Raw genomic sequence first — 23,293 nt, 5'->3', positions numbered from 1 at the left:
TGATTCTCCGATAGAAACTTCGGGGCACTCTTTGAGGTTCTATGTGTTGGTTGAATAGATGAATTTGAGATTGTGTGATGCATATCGTATAATCATACCCACGGACACTTGAGGTGACATTGGAGTATCTAGGTGACATTAGGGTTTTGGTTGATTTGTGTCTTAAGGTGTTATTCTAGTACGAACTCTAGGGCTGTTTGTGACACTTATAGGAATAGCCCAATGGATTGATTGGAAAGAATAACTTTAAGGTGGTTTCGTACCCTACCATAATCTCTTCGTTCGTTCTCCGCTATTAGTGACTTTTGAGTGACTCTTTGTTGCATGTTGAGGGATAGTTATATGATCCAATTATGTTATCATTTTTGAGGGAACTTAGACTAGCGAAAGTATGAACCCTAAGCCTTATTTCCACGCATTGCAATACCGTTTACGCTCACTTTTATCACTTGCTACCTTGCTGTTTTTATATTTTCAGATTACAAAAACTATTATCTACTATCCATATACCACTTGTATCACCATCTCTTCGCCGAACTAGTGCACCTATATAATTTACCATTGTATTGGGTGTGTTGGGGACACAAGAGACTCTTTGTTATTTGGTTGCAGGGTTGCTTGAGAGAGACCATCTTCATCCTACGCCTCCTACGGATTGATAAACCTTAGGTCATCCACTTGAGGAAAATTTTCTACTGTCCTACAAACCTCTGCACTTGGAGAACCAACAACGTCTACAAGAAGAAGGTTGTGTAGTAGACATCACTGACGCACCTCGAGGGTGGCAACAACCCGCCATTGGCATACCCCCTCGGCAAGGTCGGCCGCCGCGGAGCACCGCCGACGCGACGGGCCATGGGCGCCAAGGAGGTTCGACTCTTCCTCTTCTTCCTCCTCGCGCTCTTCCTCGCACTCCTCCGGCACTCCGGCGCTGCTCGGCGTCAAGGCCGAGCCCGCGGCGGAGACGCCGCTCGGCCAACGCACTCGGTGCTGCGCCGGGGCGGCCGCCCTCTCCGGATACGCCAACGGCGGGTCGTTGCCGCCCTCGAGGTACGTCGGCACGCCCTCGAGTGTGCGGCCGGGGACGCCCCACCACAGGTGGCGCCCCTCGCTGTTCTGCCGGCCGCCGACCACCGGCGCGCCGTTGATGGACGCCAAGCGCTGCTGCTGGCGGCGCTCAAAATACGCCGCCCAAGCCGCGTGGTTGTCGGCGGCGTACTGGGGGAGGGAGAGTTGGGCGGCGGTGAGGGAGGCGCGCACGGCCTCAACTTCCTCGGTGAAGTACGTCGGCTTCGCCACGGCGTCGGGCAACGGGGGAATGGGCACTCTCCCGGTGCTGAGTCTCCACCCCGTCGGCCCGGCGCGCATGTCTGGCGGCGCCGGGATGTTCGCCTGGAACAGGAGCCAGGACTCCTGTTCGCGGAGCGAACGGCGGCCAAAGCCATTGGCCGCCGCCTTGTCTCCGGGGAAGCGTTCCGCCATGGCGACGGGCTCGGGAGAGGTAGAGAGATAGAGGAAGGGGCTGGGCGGCGGCGCTCGAGAGAGGTAGGGACAGGGAGGGGCTGGGCGGCGGCGAGGGGCAGGGCTGGTGTGGGCACAGGCGAGTGCAGGCCACCGGCTATATAGCCACGCCGCACCCGTGTGAACGCGTGCGAGGAAGGGGAGGCATTGGCGCGCCGTCCCGTGACGCGCCGCCCGTGAGGAATCAATGGCAAGGCTGACCGGCGGCAGCCTTGGCATTGATTCCCCGCGGGAACCGAGGCCGTTGGGGAAAGACGAGGCGCCGTGTCGCTGACGCGGCTGGCCCGCGGCTTTTCGCGCCAAAACAGCTCGCCCCGGCGCCCCCTGGCGCCCCCCAGCGCGCCGGGTTCGGCCTGGGTCCGCCGGCGCTGTTTTCGGCCCAGGCCGGCGAAAATCGGGCTCCTGGGGGTGCGACTGGGCCGTTTTTTTGACGCCGGCGCAAAAAAAATCGTCTGGGAAGGTCTTCCTGGAGGCGTGGCTGAAGATGCCCTAAACCACAAGAGAAACACAAATAGTGAAGGGTCCTCATACTGAATATATATAAAAAATCAACCTCCTTCGTCTTTGCGACTCCAACTGCACCCAACGCGCCAGCGGCTCTAGTTAATCCACACTATTTTTCTTTGGGAAATCTCCCCACACATATCAACGCGCATCAGCATCTAGTTGGATCAGATCCCCCACCATGTCAGCGATCTTAATAGGCCATGTGAGACACCAAACTTAAACGCTGGTTCATCACCAACACCCTGATCTTTATTCGATCAAATTTGAGTTTAGACAAGCATGATCGGATGTTGAATATTTCCAACACAAATAGTGCTTTCATACCGCCCCAGGACCTCCATCCCATATGCAATCTCGATCTCGCTTATTCTCAAAGCTCGCCACGAACACATTCTCTCCCATGGATCATAAGTTCAGTCCTTTCGGATTACACCATACCAGGCATAGGGCATGTGAGATTGTTCTCATATCACTAGTAGAAAACAGGGCTTTGGTTCGGGCAGGGCAAGCCCATTAGTCCCGGTTCAGTCACGAACCGAGACCGATGGGGGCATTCGTCCCGGTTCTTTAGCTCAGGGGGCCGGTCGGGGCCTCGTGGGCATTGGTCCCGGTGTCATGAAATTAACCTCGTTGCATTTCTTGGTTTCTGTTACATTGGTTTTCACGTTCCTGTAGGATGGCACGTTGCTGTGATGTAGCGTGTGTCCGTAGCGTTCTAGTTTATAGTTTGCTTGTTGCAAATAAGATAGGGCCTGTCACGTGTGCATGCGCACACACAAGATTAGTTTGAGTCGTAGTAGTCCTGGTCAGCTTCCGAGCGATCTTCCGTGGGATGGCACGGGTAAATAGGATCGAGCAGAAACTTAGCGATTGAATAGGCCACGATCTGTTGTACGTGCTGCCTAAGAGAATAAGGAAAGAAACAGAAAAGACGCAAATTAGGGCGCGTCGCCAAAACCTGTGTGCTCGCCTCCTGTGTCTCGCGTGCGTTCGTGTTCTTCGTGTCCACCAGATCGCGTGCGTTTGAGTGATCCAGGGGCTGAATTCCCTGTCAATTGGCATCAGAGCCTCGGTTTGAGGGAGGCGATCTTGAGGCGGCGAGAGTGGTGAAGAGTGGCGGCGGTGTTCAGAGGTGATGGCGGGCGATGAGGTGCCGAAGGAGGTGCTGGCGGCGGGGAAGTACCAGCCGCCGGGGAAGCGCACGGGCGACGGCTCCTCGGAGGAGGGCGCCATGGTCGTTCGGAGCACGGCGAGGATCCCCAACGTCCCCATGCAGTACCCGCAGCTCATGGAATCGAACTACCATCTCTGGGCGGCCAAGGTGAAGATCATCATGCGTCCATTGGGCGTGTGGTCGGCGGTCGAGGCTGACACCGAGTACGACGAGGAACGAGATATGGGCGCGATGGCAGCGATCTCCCAGTCCGTTCCTGATGATGTGATGATGGCGCTCGTCGAGTACAAGATGGCGAAAGAGGCTTGGGCTGTGATTCGTACGATGCGGATCGGCGAGGCGCGTGTCACAGAGGCGCGCATAAATCAGCTGATGCGGAAGTTTACCGCATGCTAATGGATGACGGCGAGACGATTTCCGCATTCTCTCGCCGGCTGAATGCACTCGTCAGCGAGATCCGTGCCCTAGGAGAGGATCTCCAGGAGAGGACGGTCGTCAAGCGGCTGTTTGCTGCTGTTCCTGATCATTTCTCGCAGATCATCCGGACGGTCGAACAGTGGGGTGACATGAAGACCATGTCCGTGGCTGAGGCAGTTGGCCGGTTGCGCGCGTTCGAGGAGAATGAGATCGGGCGCCGTGGTGATCGCGGCGACAAGAATGAGCAGCTGATGCTCATGACCAAGGCATTGGAGAACCTGCTTGGCAAATAGAAGCTGAGTGGTGAGGGTTCTAGCAGCAGCGGCAGCGGCGCCGGTGGCCGTGGTGGCCGTGGGCGAGGGCAGTCCGGACGCGGCGGCGGACGGCGTGGAGAGCGTGGTGAGCACTCTGAGAACAAGCCCAAGAAGCACCGAAAGTTCGACAAGAGCAGGGGCGGAGCCAGAACTTTTGTGAAGCCCGGGCAAATTTAAGCCTGAATGTCTAACGTGCAAATAAAGAATTTCGTACCGGGTAGATAATATATACTATGCATCAAACTTGCAAAGCATAAATCCACATTAATATTGAAGTGAAAATACGAACATAACAGTCAGACAAATGCAGGCCCGTACGGGACACATGCGCAGCATGTTCAACTGCACAGGGCCCCCAAGTGACCAGGGGCCCCAGTTTTTTCTGTACACTATTTTTTCTGAACACTTTATGCAAATATGAATGACCAATCAATGCATTTTTTGAGTATATGCAGTACTAATACTACTGGTATTCCTTGGGAACATGCACCGTAATAACTCCCAGCACTCCATCTCACGCACACCTCTCCTCCTTCCTATTCTCTTTCTCTGTATTCTCTTTCACTTCCAGTGACCCATGCAAATCCCTTGCTCCATCACAGGGCTCATGGCTTCATTCCTTGGCGGTTTCTCCGAAATAAACCCGATGTATATGTATGCTCCATCCTCAATCCAACATCTATTTTTTTGCGGGTCAATCCAACATCTATTTAGCAGGTGTCTCCTCTGCTTCTTAGATTCTGTTACTGCTTCTACCTACGCTGCCCGACTAAAGTTTTAACCAGGCTACCAGAACTCATAAACCAAAGTTCGTTTCATTCCCTGTTGTTATGTCCTATTTCTTTTTTTGCGGGTGTTATGTCCTATTTCTAACACATAATATACTAATCATTCATCTAAAAAATGCGCTAGTTTTTTGCAAAATAATCAAATGGCATTTTGGAGAAGATTGCTTATGAAAAACAAATTTTGAGTTTGCAAATAATGTACTAATTTTGAGTTTTGAGATCGCTTCTTGAGTATAATTTTTTGTTTTCCTAATTGCCAATGGTTATATCAAGGGCCTAATTTTGGATGTTGAACAGGGCCCCCATTTTCTCGGGTACGGCCCTGGACAAATGTAATATTTAAGTGAACTAATATATCAATATTCCATTTCAGATAGCAAATGGCATAGAGCTAATCAGCCAAACTAGCCATCTTGCCAACAAAAGTGTAGCCGTCTAAATCACCATGACACCATCAATATATCCTCACCATGACACCATCAATATATCCTAGAAGACACTACAGGATAAGAAAATGGATTTGTTATTCACAAAAATTCAGTGTTGTGATTTGTTTATTTATTCAAAACAGAGAGCTTGTAACAATAGAAAAGGTTAGATGGAACGTACCAATAGTGTGCTAAAGAAAATCACGAGGCAAATGTCCTTTCCGAGACTTCATTGCTGTAAATGTTCGAATAATATCTTTATCATCAACTGACTTGAATAACTCTCGCTCGGTGTAACATATCATCAAGTCGTTGAACCATTCGTTGTTGATCTTGCTACGCAATTTATTCTTGATAATCTTCATTGCTGAAAATGCTCTCTCAACAGATGCAGTTGACACCGGCAATATCAAAGCCAACTCAATAAGTTTGTATACCAATGGAAATACCAGATTTTTCTTAGTTTCGACGATCTTCACGGCCAAACTTTGAACATCATCACAAGTAGAAAAAGAAGCATGCCTTTTCACTTGACTTATATAAGTGAGGAGCTACTCTCTTATTGTTCCACGATCATCATTAGAGAAGTCTTCATGATAAATTTCAGCAAGAAGAGCAAGTTTATCAACATTGAACTTGGAGAAAGAGTCCTTGGGGTCAAGACATGAGAAGCAATCAAGCACACAATTTGCTTCTTCTCTAAAGCGGTGATCCATCTCCACACAAATTTTGTCAATAGCAACATAAAAAAAATCTCTGCACGGTAATGGTGAAGATTAGTAACAGTTCCCCCTTCTCTCCTTAAACGACCACGAACTGGTATTACTTCGTCCATATTTGGTACTAGAATACTATTAGCACCACAAAATTCTTGGACATCACCAAATAAATTATCCCAACCACTCTCTCTGAACGTCGCCAACCGAGCCTTGACATCATTAACTAATTCCATGGCAAGAACAATATTGAGATCTTTTCTTTGCAAAACTTTTGAAAGCTCATTTGTGATGCCAAATAACTTCAACATAAGCTTCAGAATGAAAACAAATTTAAAGCTCTCCATTTTTTCTATCAAACCTGCTGCTTGAGATGGTCCACGTCCATATTCATCAACTGTACTAAGCACCTTTAACACGGAGGACCACATTTGATCCAAACGCAGTAAGGTAGTATGATGTGAACCCCATCTAGTATCCCCCGGTCTAGAAAGAGTAGATGATTGGTGCAAGCCCCTTCCAGTAGATATCTCACCACTCTCAAGTCTATCCAGAATATCTTGGTGTTGTGCCTCGGTCAATGCATCCCTTCTCTTGCAAGATGTTGTTGTTGTAGTCACAATCAAGGAGATGTACTCAAAGAAATCATGAATAGATGAGCAACTACTAGCAACAGACACGACCACCAATTGCAGACGGTGAGGATAGCAATGAACATAGAAAGCATAGGGGTTTTCATCTATGATCTTTTTCTGCAAACCATTAAATTCATCTCTCATATTTGAAGCCCCATCACATCCTTGACCCCGTATCCTTGAAATTGATAACTTATAATGATCAAGAATGCCATAAAGAGCATCCTTTAGTGACTCAGACGTCGTATCTTTGACATGATGCAAAGCAAGGAATCTTTCCACAACCCTCCCTTTGTCATTCAAAAACCTATAGGAAAACACAATAATGTCAGTTGGTTGCATAGAGAATAAATGACAAACAAACAACAAAATAAAAGTGAAACTACTAACCTCAACATCACAACCATTTGCTCTTTCACAAATATATCACGTGATTCTTCAATAAGCACCGAGAATTGTTTGTGACCAAGCTCTGCCATGATCTTCTTTCTAACTTCATGTGCACAACACATTGCAAGCTCCTTTTGAATGTCACCAGATGTCATTGTGCAATTTCTGCCACCACGGTTAAAAGCATCTCTGACTTGTTCATTCTTAGTTTTTTCCAAATCTATCATCTCTCTAAAGTTTCCCTTGTTTAGAGAAGTAGCTGATTCATCATGTCCACGGAATGCCAAGCCTTGTGCAATGAGATATCTTGAACAACTTACAGAACAAGTTAAACGAATCTTATACATTTCTTCTGATTCCTTGCTTGATCTAGCAAAGTTACTTGCCACACTTTGTCTTTGATTATTATAATCATCATAATGCTTGACGCAAGAGTTGTGCCTACTACCATGACCACCAATATGATCTTTGAAGCCTTTAGATGCATGCTTCCAATCTGTAAATCCTTCTTTGGTGAAGACTTCATAACCAAAGTGCTCAGCTCTTCCGGGTTGCTTAAAGAGAAAACAATAAAAACAATAAGCTGCATTCTTCCACTCACTGTATTCTATCCAGTCGTACCTTTTATACCAAGATTTGGAAAATGCTCTTGAGGAACGCGAACTTCCAAATTCAGTACGATGGTATTTATTCAAATCTGGTTGCATTGGACCCTTCAATATATATGCTCTCCTCACTTGGTCTTGAATATCAGGAGGATACTCACAAATTTGTTTCCTCTTTCCCGGATCGCGCTCAATCGCATTTGGATTAAATTCATTGGCAACGTTAGGCGCGGGTGGCTCTACTTCTATTTCAGGCTGCGCATCATTCACATTTTCAGTCCTTTGCTCTACTTCTACTTCAAGTTTCACATCATTCATATTTTCAGTCCTTGCTCTCTTAACCAAAAACCTCCTCATCTCTGAAATTTAGTGAGTAAAAAATCTGAAGTTAGTTTTTACACAAATAAGAATATGGGTTAATCACAAGTTCATAGTACAGTACAATAACAAAGCTACCTGCATCAACTACATGTATTAGATTATCAAGTATTTCTTGATGTTGCCAAAGTGAAATCGGTGAAATATTTCTTAAAATTACTAGAGGAAAGAGTCTGCAACCTGCATACTAGTTTGTCAGTCTAATAAACTTGCAGTTTCTATAGTTTCCAACAGCTAACAAATAGATTTTCTCTTTGGACTTTGGTCATAATCGTCCCCAATCAAAAGTTCCTAAATAAGCCCTAAGTACATCAATATCTCAACCCGAATCATTTATTAAGTACGTGATCTTACCGGAAGTCGAAGGAAAGGAACTGCCCCAGCCTTCAGGAGAGGAAGGGACAAAGGAAGGGACGACCGTGGCCACTGCCGGCTCGCCGTCGGCCTGCCGCTCGCCCAGCCCCAGATCGCCGCCTCGCCGCCTCGCCTTCAAGCCCCTGCCGCACCTGGGAGAAACCGAAGAGACGCGAGTACGCGAGAAGCCGAGAACTGTCTGGACTCTGGAGTGATCGATGGTATTCCCTGTTGCCTCGTGGGCTGGAGCGAAGCGATCGATGGTATTCTTTTTTTCTAGTGGGCTGGAGTGATCGGGACGTTCTAGTAAATAACTGGGCTGGGCTGTGAAGGAGGCCTAATCCAGTTTTGCCCGGGTAAATTCACTCCGTATCGAGAAGTTTCACGTATTGTGGTACGACCACTGTTGCCGTCGGAGTGCCAGCGAGCCCGGGCAACTGCCCAGGGTCGCTGGGCGCTCGCTCCGCCACTGGTGCGAGGCACTCTGAATCATGGGTGTTTCCATAAGAGAGAGGAGAGGAACCAGTTGAATTTTGTTGGGTTCAGTGATAGTGATCATGCGGGTGACATCAATGACAGAAAGAGTACCTCGGGTGCCATCTTCTACATTGGTTCAAACCCAATCAGCTGGGTGTCACATATGCAAAAAATTGTGGCCATCTTCTCATGTGAAGCTGAGTATATAGCAGCAGCATCCGCAGCATGTCAGGGCATATGGCTGGGGCATTTACTTGCTTATTTACTTGGCGAAGATTCAGTTCAAGTTGTGCTCAAGGAGTCAAGGTGGACAACCAATCTGCGATATCTCTGAGTAAGAGCCCTGTCCACCATGATAGAAGTAAACATATTGATCTTCGCTATCATTTCATACGGGATTGTGTTGAATTGGGCAAGGTCAATGTTGAGCACATGAGAACTGAAAACCAGCTTGCTGACATCCTTACAAAGTCTTTGGGAAGAGTGAAATTCCATGAGATGAAGGAGAAGATGGGGATGAAGGCGCTGGAGAAAGAGCAACAAGGTTAAGGGAAAGAATTTCATGAAATTAACCTCGTTGCATTTCTTGGTTTCTGTTACATTGGTTTTCACGTTCCTGTAGGATGGCACGTTGCTGTGATGTAGCATGTGTCTGTAGCGTTCCAGTTTATAGTTTGCTTGTTGCAAATAAGATAGGGCCTGTCACGTGTGCATGCGCACACACATGATTATTTTGACTTGTAGTAGTCCTGGTCAGCTTCCGAGCGATCTTCCGTGGGATGGCACGGGTGAATAGGATCGAGCGGAAACTTAGCGATTGAATAGGCCACGATCTGTTGTACGTGCTGCCTATAGGAGAATAAGGAAAGAAACAGAAAAGACGCAAATTAGGGCGCGTCGCCAAAACCTATGTGCTCGCCTCCTGTGTCTCGCGTGCGTTCGTGTTCTTCGTGTCCACCAGATCGCGTGCATTTGAGTGATCTAGGGGCTGAATTCCCTGACACCCAGTTCATATGGACCCATTTGTCCCAGTTCTAGGCACGAACCGGGACCAATAGGCCTCGCTCCTGGCCCACAAACATTGGTCCCGATTCTTGGCTCGAACCGGGACAGAAGGATGGGCTTTAGTCCCGGTTCCAGCCACGAACTGGGACAAATGAGTTGCCTATATATACTCCGTCGCCGCAGCAGAGCACTCCACAGTGCTCTGTTTTTTCTGGCCGGCGAGGAGAGGGCATTTGGATGCTCTAGCTCACCTCCTATGCACATGAGGTGTTCGATGAAATGCCCGAGCCACGCTAGTTAAGCTTTCTCCTCTCGAAGCTCGACCTCCAAGCTTCATTTTCCCCGAGATTTGTCTAGGTTTAGCGGTCCATCATGTCCCATCCCCGTCTTCGCCACCTTCGATCGCCCGCGCCGATCTCGCCGCCTGCACCACCGTGGTGAGCCTCTTGTTCTTATCTTCTTCTGAAAGAAAAAATTCTTACTTTAGATAGATACTTGTCTAATTTTCTTACTTTAATTATTGCTTGTTATTATATAGTGCGATGGTTTTGGTATCCGCCCCCGTCGGCCCTCGTCCTGGCTATGATTCGGATGTGATATATATATTATCTTTTATAACTATTTGGTTCATTTATTGTTTATGACAATTATGCCCATCAAGTTGACACAGATTTTATTTATGTAGGAGGTAGTTGAACCGGAAATTCCAACCGACCCTATTGTCGAGAGGTTAAATTTAGTTGAAGAAGAAAACAATTTCTTGAAGGAAAAAAATTGAAGAGGAGAAGATGATATTGTAGTTGCATGTTGCGGATGTCGTCGATGATCACAAGATCAAGATGGATGCAATGCGGTTGAAGATTAGAAAGATTAGAAAATATGCAATTCATACTGAGGCTTGGTATCATTATGCCGTTGGATCAATTTTTACCTTGGTTGTGATTATGATCGCATTTGTTGTTGCATTGAAAGGTTTTACATAGTTTCAATGTATGGTTTAACTAGATGCTCTGGAGAGCTATATGTTTTTCAATGAGAACTATGTACGTACTTTGTTTCTAGTGTGATGATGAACTTCTATTAATTTGGTCACTTATTTATTCATGAGAACTATATGTACTAAATTGATGACGTGGATTTGAATGGTGCATTTTGAACACAGAAAAATTATGGAGTTCAAACAAGTTAAAAAAAATAAAATCCCTTTGTAACAGACGAGTTTTCGTATGAAACCCTCATACTTCGAAAGAGATTGTCCGTTTTGTACACGGAGTGCATCCAATTTTTGCCGTAACCCTCTCTACTTTCTTGCACATGCTATGTGGGTGAAATGATGATACTATGCCAACTTTCAATCTTTTCAGAGTTCATTTGAAATGCTTTTCAATTTTAGGGTCTTATAGCTCAAAATAATCAGTAAATGCATGAAAAATAACAAATGAAGTCAGAAAGGGTTGAAAATTGATGATGTGTCTTTGAATGGTGCATTTTGAACACAGAAAAACTCTGGAGTTCAAACAAGTTAAAAAATGAAATCCATTTGTAACAGACGAGTTTCCGTATGAAACCCTCATACTTCGAAAAGAGATTGTCCGTTTTGTACACGAAGTGCATCCAGTTTTTGCCGTAACCCTCTCTACTTTCTTGCACATGCTATGTGGATGAAATGATGATACCATGCCAACTTTCAACTTTTTCAGAGTTCATTTGAAATGCTTTTCAATTTCAGGGTCTTATAGCTCAAAATAATTAGTAAATGCATGAAAAGTAACAAATGAAGTCAGAAAGGGTTGAAAATTGATGATGTTGCTTTGAATGGTGCATTTTGAACACAGAAAAACTCTGGAGTTCAAATAAGTTAAAAATAAATAAAATCCCTTTGTTCCAGACGAGTTTCCGTATGAAACCCTCATACTTCGAAAGAGATTGTCCGTTTTGTACATGAAGTGCATCCAGTTTTGCTGTAACCCTCTCTATTTTCTTGCACATACTATGTGGATGAAATGATGATACCATGCAAAAATAAAATTAACTAAAAAACTTTTATAAACTCTAATAGCAAAAGGAATGAACTAAAAAGCTTTTATAAACCTCTAGTATTTTTTAAAATAAAATTATATAAAATTCTTGCCACTGAAATTATCAAATTATTTTCTGTTCAAAACATGAAAAGCAGAAAGAAACAAAATAAACTTTAATAAAAAGTAGAAACAAAATTAAATAAATTAAAATTTAATAAAATAATAAGTAGAAACAAAACAAAATAAAATAAGCTTTAATAAAATAAATAATTAGAAACAAAATAAAACAAATTAAAATTTAATACAATAAATAAGTAGAAACAAAACAAAATAAAATAGAATAAAGCTTTTATAAAATAAAGAAGTAGAAACAAAATAAACTTTATAAAAGTAAAATAAATAAACTTTAATAAAGTAAATAAACTTTAATAAAAAATATAAATAGCAACAGTAAGTTTTTTATTGTAAGTAGAAACAAAATAAAATAAATAAAGCAACAAAAAAACAAAAAAGTGCCAACTATTGAGCCACCACGGCCTGAATACGACTAGAAACCCTACCATGGGCCCGGATTCAGGCCCACAGAAGGCCCAGTAGGACCATCAGGCATAGCAGTGACAATTAGGCCCGTAAGCCTGCAATTGAGAGGAGCTCGAGAGGGGTGCGGCAGTGGGGCTTATAAACCACTCCGCGCCCCTCTCAACTATCAAGGTGGGACTAAAGTTTTGGCCACGGGGAGCACGAGGCCTTTGGTCCCGGTTGGTGGCACCAACCGGTACGAATGCCCCCCTTTGGTACCGGTTGGTGCCACCAACCGGGACCAAAGGCCTCCGCTTCCCGCCCTTTGGGCTGCTGAAAAGAGACCTTTGGTCCCGGTTGGTGGCACGAATCGGGACCAAAGGGGGGCATTCGTCCCGGTTTGTGCCACGAACCGGGATCAATGCGCTGTGTATATAAGCAAGACTTAGCAGTTTCTCCAAAATCCATCACTTTCTTCTCCGCCCGACGCCCCCTACTCCTCGTTGCCATCGCCATCGAGCCCTGCCCCGACGCCGTCAGGCTGGTCCACCTCACTGCCGCCGACGCCCTCGACGCCGCTCCCCACGCCCCTCCCCGATCCGGCACCGCTCCCCGCGCCCTTGCCCCGACGCGCCGCCCCCGGCCCGTGCACTCGTGCGCCCCTGCCCCGATGCTACCTCTTGAGCACTTGTGTTGGTTTTCCCTTGAAGAGGAAAGGGTGGTGCAGCGAAGTAGCGTAAGTATTTCCCTTAGTTTTTGAGAACCAAGGTACCAATCCAGTAGGAGGCTACGCGCGAGTCCCTCGCACCTATACAAAACAAATAAATCCCCGCAACCAACGTGATAAGGGGTTGTCAATCCCTACACGATCACTTACGAGAGTGAGATCTGATAGATATGATAAGATAATATTTTTGGTATTTTGTTGATAAAGATGCAAAGTAAAATAAAAGCAAAGTAAAAAGCAACGGAAATAACTAAGTGTTGGAAGATTAATATGATGGAAGATAGACCCGGGGGCCATAGGTTTCACTAGTGGCTTCTCTCAAGAGCATAAGTATTTTATGGTGGGTGAACAAATTATTGTTGAGCAATTGACAGAATTGAGCATAGTTATGAGAATATCTAGGTATGATCATGTATATAGGGATCACATCCGAGACAAGTAGACCGACTCCTTCCTGCATCTACTACTATTACTCCACACATCGACCACTATCCAGCATGCATCTAGAGTATTAAGTTCATAAGAACAAAGTAACGCCTTAAGCAAGATGACATGATGTAGAGGGATAAATTCATGCAATATGATAAAAACCCCATCTTGTTATCCTCGATGGCAACAATACAATACGTGCCTTGCTGCCCCTACTGTCACTTGGAAAGGACACCACAAGATTCAACCCAAAGCTAAGCACTTCTCCCATTGCAAGAAAGATCAATCTAGTAGGCCAAACCAAACTGATAATTCGAAGAGACTTGCAAAGATAACCAATCATACATAAAATAATTTAGAGAAGATTCAAATATTGTTCATAGATAAACTTGACCATAAACCCACAATTCATCGGTCTCAACAAACACACCGCAAAAGAAGATTACATCAAATAGATCTCCACAAGAGAGGGGGAGAACTTTGTATTGAGATCCAAAAAGAGACAAGAAGCCATCTAGCTAATAATATGGACCCAAAGGTCTGAGGTAAACTACTCACACTTCATCGGAGAGGCTATGGTGTTGATGTAGAAGCCCTCCGTGATCGATGCCCCCTCCGGCGGAGCTCCGGAACAGGCCCCAAGATGGGATCTCGTGGATACAGAAAGTTACGGCAGCGGAATTAGTGTTTTTGCTCCGTATCTGATCGTTTGGGGGTACGTGTATATATAGAGGAAGGAGTACGTCGGTGGAGGAACAGGGGGCCCACGAGGGTGAAGGGCGCGCCTGGGGGGGTAGGCGTGCCCCCCTACCTCGTGGCTTCCCTATTGGTTGCTTGATGTAGGGTCCAAGTCTCCTGGATCATGTTCGTTCTGAAAATCACGTTCCTGAAGGTTTCATTCCATTTGGACTCCGTTTGATATTCTTTTTCTTCAAAACCCTAAAATAGGCAAAAAAACAGCAATTCTGGGCCGGGCCTCCGGTTAATAGGTTAGTCCCAAAAATAATATAAAAGTGAATAATAAAGCCCAATAATGTCCAAAACAAAAGATAATATAGCATGAAGTAATAAAAAATTATAGATACGTTGGAGACGTATCAAGCATCCGCAAGCTTAATTCCTGCTCGTCCTCGAGTAGGTAAATGATAAAAATAGAATATATGATGTGGAATGCTATTTGACATAATTTCAATGTAATCCTTCTTAATTGTGTCATGAATATTCAGATTCGAAAGATTCAAGACAAAAGTTTAATATCGACATAGAAATAATAATACTTCAAGCATACTAACTAAGCAATTATGTCTCTTCAAAATAACATGGCCAAAGGAAGTTATCCCTACAAAATCATATAGTCTGGCTATGCTCCATCTTCACCACACAAAGTATTTAAATCATGCACAACCCCGACGACAAGCCAAGCAATTGTTTCATACTTTTAATGTTCTTAAACTTTTTCAATTTTCACGCAATACATGAGCGTGAGCCATGGACACAACACTATAGGTGGAATAGAATGGTGGTTGTGGAGAAGACAAAACAGAGAAGATAGTCTCACATCAACTAGGCTTATCAACGGGCTATGGAGATGCCCATCAATAGATATCAATGTGAGTGAGTAGGGATTGCCATGCAATGGATGCACTAGAGCTATAAGTATATGAAAGCTCAAAAATAAACTAAGTGGGTGTGCATCCAACTTGCTTGCTCACGAAGACCTAGGGTATTTTGAGGAAGCCCATCATTGGAATATGCAATCCAAGTTCTATAATGAAAAATTCCCACTAGTATATGAAAGTGATAAAATAGGAGACTCTCTATCATGAAGATCATGGTGCTACTTTGCAGCACAAGTGTGGTAAAAGGATAGTAGCATTGTCCCTTCTCTTTTTTTCTCTCATATTTTTTTATTTGGGCCTTTTCCCTTTTTTTATGGCCTCTTTTTTTATTTGGGCTTCTTTGGCCTCTCTTTTTTCCATCCGGAGTCTCATCCCGACTTGTGGGGGAATCATAGTCTCCATCATCCTTTCCTCACTTGGGACAATGCTCTAAAAACGATGATAATCACACTTTTATTTACTTACAACTCAACAATTACAACTCGATACTTAGAACAAAATATGACTCTATGTGAATGCCTCCGGCGGTGTACCGGGATATGCAATGAATCAAGAGTGACATGTATGAAAGAATTTTGAATGGTGGCTTTGCCACCAATACGATGTCTACTACATGATCATGCCAAGCAATATGACAATGATGGAGTGTGTCATAATAAATGGAACGGTAGAAAGTTGCATGGCAATATATCTCGGAATTACTATGGAAATGCCATAATAGGTAGGTATGGTGGCTGTTTTGAGGAAGGTATATGGTGGGTGTATGATACCGGCGAAAGGTGCGCGGTATTTAGAGAGGCTAGCAATGGTGGAAGGAAGAAAAGTGCGTATGATCCATGGACTCAACATTAGTCATAAAGAACTCATATACTTACTGCAAAAATCTACAAGTTATCAAAGCAAAGTATTACGTGCATGCTCCTAGGGGGATAGATTGGTAGGAAAATACCATCGCTCGTCCCCGACCGCCACTTATAAGGAAGACAATCAATAAATAAATCATGCTCCGACTCCATCACATAACGGTTCACCATACGTTCATGCTACGGGAATCACAAACTTTAACACAAGTATCTATCAAATTCACAATTACTCAACTAGCATGACTCTAATATCACCATCTTCATATCTCAAAACAATTATCAAGTATCAAACTTCTCATAGTATTCAACACACTCATAAGAGAATTTTATTATTAATCTTGTATACCTAGCATATTAGGATTATTTAAGCAAATTACCATGCTATTTAAGACTCTCAAAATAATCTAAGTGAAGCATGAGAGATCAATAGTTTCTATAAAACAAATCCACCACCGTGCTATTAAAATATATAAGTGAAGTATTAGAGAAAAACTATATAACTCAAAAGATATAAGTGAAGCACATAGAGTATTCTAATAATTTCTGAATCATGTGTGTCTCTCTCAAAAGGTGTGTACAAAAAAGATTATTGTGATAAACTAAAAAGCAAAGACTCAAATCATACAAGACGCTCCAAGCAAAACACATATCATGTGGTGAATAAAAATGTAGCTCCAAGTAAAGTTACCGATGGAAGTAGACGAAAGAGGGGATGCCTTCCGGGGCATCCCCAAGCTTTAGATTTTAGGTGTCCTTAGATTATATTGGGGGTTACATGGGCATCCCCAAGCTTAGGCTCTTGCCATTCCTTGTTCCATAATCCATCCAATCCTTATCCAAAACTTGAAAACTTCACAACACAAAACTTAAAGTAGAAAATCTCGTGAGCTCCGTTAGCGAAAAAAACAAAACACCACTTCAAGGTACTGTAATTAACTCATTATTTATTTATATTGGTGTTAAACCTACTGTATTCCAACTTCTCTATGGTTTATAAACTATTTTACTAGCCATAGATTCATTAAAATAAGCAAACAACACACGAAAAACAGAATCTATCAAAAACAGAACAGTCTGTAGTAATATGTAGCTAACACAAAATATGGAACTCAAAAAATTCTAAAATAAATTGCTGGACGTGAGGAATTTATCTATTAATCATCTTCAAAAATAACTAACTAAATATCACTATCAAAATAAAAATGGCAGCAGTTCTCGTGAGCGCTAAAGTTTCTGTTTTTTACAGCAAGATTAACAAGACTTTCTCCAAGTCTTCCCAACGGTTCTACTTGGCACAAACACTAATTAAACACAAAAAACACAACCAAAACAGAGGCTAGATAAATTATTTATTACTAAACAGGAGCAAAAAGTAAGGAATAAAAATAAAATTGGGTTGCCTCCCAACAAGCGCTATCGTTTAACGCCCCTAGCTAGGCATAAAAAGCAAGGATAGATCTAGGTATTGCCATCTTTGGTAGGCAATCCACAAGTGGCTCTCATAATAGATTCATAAGGTAATTTAATTTTTTTTCTAGGAAAGTGTTCCATGCCTTTCCTTAACGTAAAGTGGAATCTAATATTTCCTTCCTTCATATCAATAATTGCACCAATCGTTCTAAGGAAAGGTCTACCAAGAATAATAGGACATGAAGGATTGCAATCTATGTCAAGAACAATAAAATCTACGGGCACATAGTTCCTATTTTCAACAATAAGAACATCATTAATTCTTCCCATAGGTTTCTTAATAGTGGAATCCGCAAGGTGCAAGTTTAAAGAGCAATCATCAAAATCACGGAAACCTAACAAATCACACAAAGTTTTTGGAATCGTGGAAACACTAGCACCCAAATCACACAAAGCGTAGCATTCATGATATTTAATTTTATTTTAATAGTAGGTTCCCACTCATCATAAAGTTTTCTAGGGATAGAGACTTCCAACTCAAGTTTTTCTTCATAAGATTGCATCAAAGCATCAACGATATGTTTGGTAAAAGCTTTATTTTGACTATAAGCATGAGGAGAATTTAGCATGGATTGCAACAAGAAAATACAATCTATCCAAGAGCATCTATCATAATTAAATTCCTTGAAATCCAAAATAGTAGGTTCATTAACATCTAGAGTTTTGATCTCTTCAATCCCACTTTTATCAAATTTAGCATCAAGATCTAAAAACTCCGAATTTTTGGAACGCCTTCTAGGTAAAGGTGGATCATATTCAGTCCCATCATTATCAAGATTCATATTGCAAAACAAAGATTTAATAGGGGACACATCAATAACTTTTAGATCTTCATCTTTATTATCATGGAAACTAGAAGAACACGCTCTTATAAAGGAATCTTTCTTAGCACGCATCCTAGCGGTTCTTTCTTTGCACTCATCAATGGAAATTCTCATGGCTTTGAGAGACTCATTGATATCATGCTTTGGAGGAATAGATCTAAGTTTTAAAGAATCAACATCAAGAGAAATTCTATCAATGTTCCTATCCAAATCATCAACTTTAAGCAATTTCTCTTGTGAATTCATAAATTCCTTAACACTAGTCTCAAATTCTTTTGTGAATTCATAAATTCCTTAACACTAGTCTTAAATTCAGAGGGCATCTTATTAAACTTTCCATAAGAATTGTTGTATGAATTACCATAATTATTAGAGGAATTACTGGGATAAGGCCTATGATTAAAGTTTCCTCTATACGCGTTGTTACCAAAATTATTCCTACCAACAAAATTCACATCCATAGATTCATTATTATTCTCAATCAAAGTATACAAAGGCATATCATTAGGATCAGAACAAACACTCTTAGTAGCAAATAATTTCATAAGTTCATCCAACTTTCCACTCAAAACATTAATTTCTTCTATCACATTCACTTTTTTATTAGTAGATCTTTCAGTGTGCCATTGAGAATAATTAACCATAATATTATCTAGGAGTTTAGTAGCTTCTCCTAAAGCAATTTCCATAAAAGTGCCTCCCGCGGCCGAATCTAAAAGATTTCTAGAAGCAAAATTCAATCCGGCATAATTTTTTTGTATAATCATCCACAAATCCAAACCATGTGTTGGGCAATTACGTTTCATTAATTTCATCCTCTCCCAAGCTTGTGCAACATGTTCATGATCAAGTTGCTTAAAATTCATAATATCGTTTCTAAGAGAGATGATCTTAGCGGGAGGAAAATACTTAGAGATAAAAGCATCTTTGCACTTATTCCAAGAACCAATACTATTTTTAGGCAAAGACGAAAACCAAGCTTTAGCACGATCTCTAAGCGAAAAGAGAAATAGATTCAATTTAACAATATAATTGTCCACATCTTTCTTCTTTTGCATATCAGACAAATCAAGGAAGCTATTTAGATGGGTAGCGGCATCTTCACTAGGAAGGCCGAAAAATGGATCTTTCATGACAAGATTCAGCAAGGCAGCATTAATTTCACAAGATTCAGCATCGGTAAGAGGAGCAATCGGAGTGCTAATAAAATCATTGTTGTTGGTATTGGTAAATTCACATAATTTAGTGTTATCTTGAGCCATCGTGACAAACAAGCAATCCAACACACAAGCAAACGAGGAGCAAGCGAAAAAGAGGCAAATAGAGAAAGAGAGGGAGGATAGAGAGAGAGAGGGCGAATAAAACAGCAAGGGTGAAGTGGGGGAGAGGAAAACGAGAGGCAAATGGCAAATAATGTAATGCGGGAGATAAGGTTTGTGATGGGTACTTGGTATGTTGACTTTTGCGTAGACCTCCCCGGCAACGGCGCTAGAAATCCTTCTTGCTACCTATTGAGCACTTGCGTTGGTTTTCCCTTGAAAAGAAAAGGGTGGTGCAGCAAAGTAGCGTAAGTATTTCCCTCAGTTTTTGAGAACCAAGGTATCAATCCAGTAGGAGGCTACGCGCGAGTCCCTCGCACCTACACAAAACAAATAAATCCTCGCGACCAACGCGATAAGGGGTTGTCAATCCCTACACGGTCACTTACGAGAGTGAGATCTGATAGATATGGTAAGATAATATTTTTGGTATTTTTATGATAAAGATGCAAAGTAAAATAAAAGCAAAGTAAAAAATCAACGGAAATAACTAAGTGTTGGAAGATTAATATGATGGAAAATAGACCCGGGGGCCATAGGTTTCACTAGTGGCTTATCTCAAGAGCATAAGTATTTTACGGTGGGTGAACAAATCACTGTTGAGCAATTGACAGAATTGAGCATAGTTATGAGAATATCTAGGTATGATCATGTATATATGCATCGCGTCCGAGACAAGTAGACCGACTCCTGCCTGCATCTACTACTATTACTCCACACATCGACCGCTATCCAGCATGCATCTAGAGTATTAAGTTCATAAGAACAGAGTAACGCCTTAAGCAAGATGACATGATGTAGAGGGATAAATTCATGCAATATGATAAAAACCCCATCTTGTTATCCTCGATGGCAACAATACAATACGTGCCTTGCTGCCCCTACTGTCACTTGGAAAGGACACCACAAGATTCAACCCAAAGCCAAGCACTTCTCCCATTGCAAGAAAGATCAATCTAGTAGGCCAAACCAAACTGATAATTTGAAGAGACTTGCAAAGATAACCAATCATACATAAAAGAATTCAGAGAAGATTCAAATATTGTTCATAGATAAACTTGACCATAAACCCACAATTCATCAGTCTCAACAAACACACCGCAAAAGAAGATTACATCGAATAGATCTCCACAAGAGAGGGGGAGAACTTTGTATTGAGATCCAAAAAGAGAGAAGAAGCTATCTAGCTAATAATATGGACCCGAAGGTCAGAGGTAAACTACTCACACTTCATCGGAGAGGCTATGGTGTTGATGTAGAAGCCCTACGTGATCGATGCCCCCTCCGGCGGAGCTCCGGAACAGGCCCCAAGATGGGATCTCGTGAATAGAGAAATTTACAGCGGTGGAATTAGGGTTTTTGCTCCGTGTCTGATCATTTGGGGGTACGTAGGTATATATAGGAGGAAGGAGTACGTCAGTGGAGCAACAGGGGGCACACGAGGGTGGAGGGCGTGCCTGGGGGGGGGTAGGCATGCCCCCTACCTCGTGGCTTCCCTGTTGGTTGGTTGACTTAGGGTCCAAGTCTCGTGGATCATGTTCGTTCCGAAAATCAGGTTCCCGAAGGTTTCATTCCGTTTGGACTCCATTTGATATTCTTTTTCTTCAAAACCTAAAATAGGCAAAAAAACAACAATTCTGGGCTGGGCCTCCGATTAATAGGTTAGTCCCAAAAATAATATAAAAGTGAATATATAATAAAGCCAATAATGTCCAAAACAGAAAATAATATAGCATGGAGCAATCAAAAATTATAGATACGTTGGAGACGTATCACCCGACGCGCCGCCCCCGGCCGCGCCCGTGCCCCTGCCCCGACGCCAACCCACGCCCCCGGCCTACTTTGACCACACGCCGCCGCCACGTTTGGTCTGGCAGCCGGCTTTCCTCTCTGTTTTTTCATATATATGATGTTTTTTCCAGATTATATGTATATGTGTGATTACATGTATGTGTGTATATATGATTATATGCCCTGTTTTTTTCCATATTTTTTGTTCATATATATGATTATTTGTTTTTGCATTTTTATAAAAATGTATATATGTATGTATGTTCTCTATGTATATATGTTCATATATGCAAAAGTTAGATTTTATAGAAAAGTTTTATCTATGTATGCAAAAGTTAGAAAAAAAAAGTTTTATATATGCAAAAGTTACATTTTTAGAAAATTTTTATATATGCAAAAGTTACATTTTTAGAAAAGTTTTATATATCTAGCTAGGAAAGGAAGAAGAAGAAAAAGAATGAGAGGAAAAAGGAAAATAAGAAGAGGAAGAAAGGAGAAGAAAAGGGGGGGGGGGAGGGGTCGGCGAGGGTTCGAGGGTCGAGGGATCGTCGTATGTCCTCGTTGTTGATATACCCTGTCCGGGATATACCCCGCGGTATGACCCAGCCGGAAATATGACCCGGCCAGACTTGGCAGTTTACTTGAGACCCGATTTACACTTGGCGATTCACTGGCGACCCGCCCTGATCAGACGATTTACAAGCACCCTGCCTGAACATTATGACTCACTGGTAACCTGGCAGGCGGGACAGACGGATGACAAGGCCCAAGGCCCAGAAGGCCGGTTTATGTTAATGGTGGGTTGGTTTAAGAAGAAAGTCATGAGGAATATTTACCTTACAAGGAGTTAAGACCCGAACTTGTATCCGGTTTGTATTAGAAGGTAGACTAGTCCTAATCCTAATAGGACTCCAAATGTAACCTGCCCCTCTAACTTATATAAGGAGGGGCAGGGCACCCCAAGAGGACAAGTTTTGATAAGTTAGGTTTAGACAGACAACTCAATAGCTCTCGAAATAGCACTCCCTTGTAATCGTGATCATCATCATCAATATCAATGAAGCAGAACGTAGGCTTTACCTCCACCGTGAGGGGCCGAACCTGGGTAAAACCTCGCGTCTCTCGTTCCACTCAACCCCTCTCAAGCTACCACATAGATGCGTTGGCCTCCTGACTAAGTCCTGACACTAAGGACATCTGTCGTGACAATTCCACGACAGTTGGCCCCCACCGTGGGGCCTACGCACGGTGGTATTGAGTTCTTGGAGGGATTTCTCCCAAGGATCGAGAAGTTTGCGTTTGTTCGGATGAAAAAGAGCCATCACAGAAGGATCTAAAGAGCCATCCTAGAAAGATCTACATCAACTATGGAGGCAAGGAATTGTTTCGACGGCGACTTGCGCCAGTTTAAGCTAAGATCAGTCTCGAAAGAAGTGGGTCGAAACCAAACCCAACCCTGTGGTGGTTGCGAGCACTCAGACCCGACCCCGAGCTCTCTTGCTAGCGCGCACCGGCGGCGGCCACTCCGGCCCCGTCGGCCACCCCACCGCTGGCTCGCAGCCCAGCCGCCATGCTGCCGCCGCCTCCACCCTCGTTGCCTGTGGGCTTCAAGCCGGTTGTCGTCCCGCCGCCATCCCTATCGTCTTCCCGGTCAGATTTGGATCAGGACCTCCTGCTTCCGCCGCCGCCGTCGACGACGCTGGACCTGCCCACCCAGCTTCGTCCCATGCCCATGGCGGTGCTGGTGATGCCTCCGTGTGAGCTCGTAGCGCCCGCGTCACCGAAGCCCGCCGCTACCGGCAACTGCCCAGCTCGGGCGCCATCCACCGCGACACCGACGCCACCCATGCCCGCGGCTGGTGGCTGCCCCGCTCCGTCGATGACGGCTGCTGCTGTCGACATCCTTCTCCCCATGGCGGCCTCGTCCCTCCTCCTGCCGACCACGCCCGGGAGCTCGCGTCCATCACCACCGAGCTCGCTCCCCTCCGAGCTAGCGCCCGTG

General features: G+C 43.6%; 1 pseudogene; it reads right to left on the bottom strand.

Moving 5' to 3' along the window:
* Window positions 1-5,340: 5,340 nt before the first annotated feature.
* LOC119271101 lies at window positions 5,341-7,852 on the bottom strand (annotated as a pseudogene).
* Between the last annotated feature and the right edge of the window lie 15,441 nt (window positions 7,853-23,293).

This window comes from Triticum dicoccoides, chromosome 3A (genome assembly GCF_002162155.2).
Source record: "Triticum dicoccoides isolate Atlit2015 ecotype Zavitan chromosome 3A, WEW_v2.0, whole genome shotgun sequence".
Classification (NCBI taxonomy): domain Eukaryota; kingdom Viridiplantae; phylum Streptophyta; class Magnoliopsida; order Poales; family Poaceae; genus Triticum; species Triticum dicoccoides.
The sequence above is the reverse complement of the archived record's forward strand: the minus strand, read 5'-3'. Positions and strand labels throughout refer to the sequence as shown.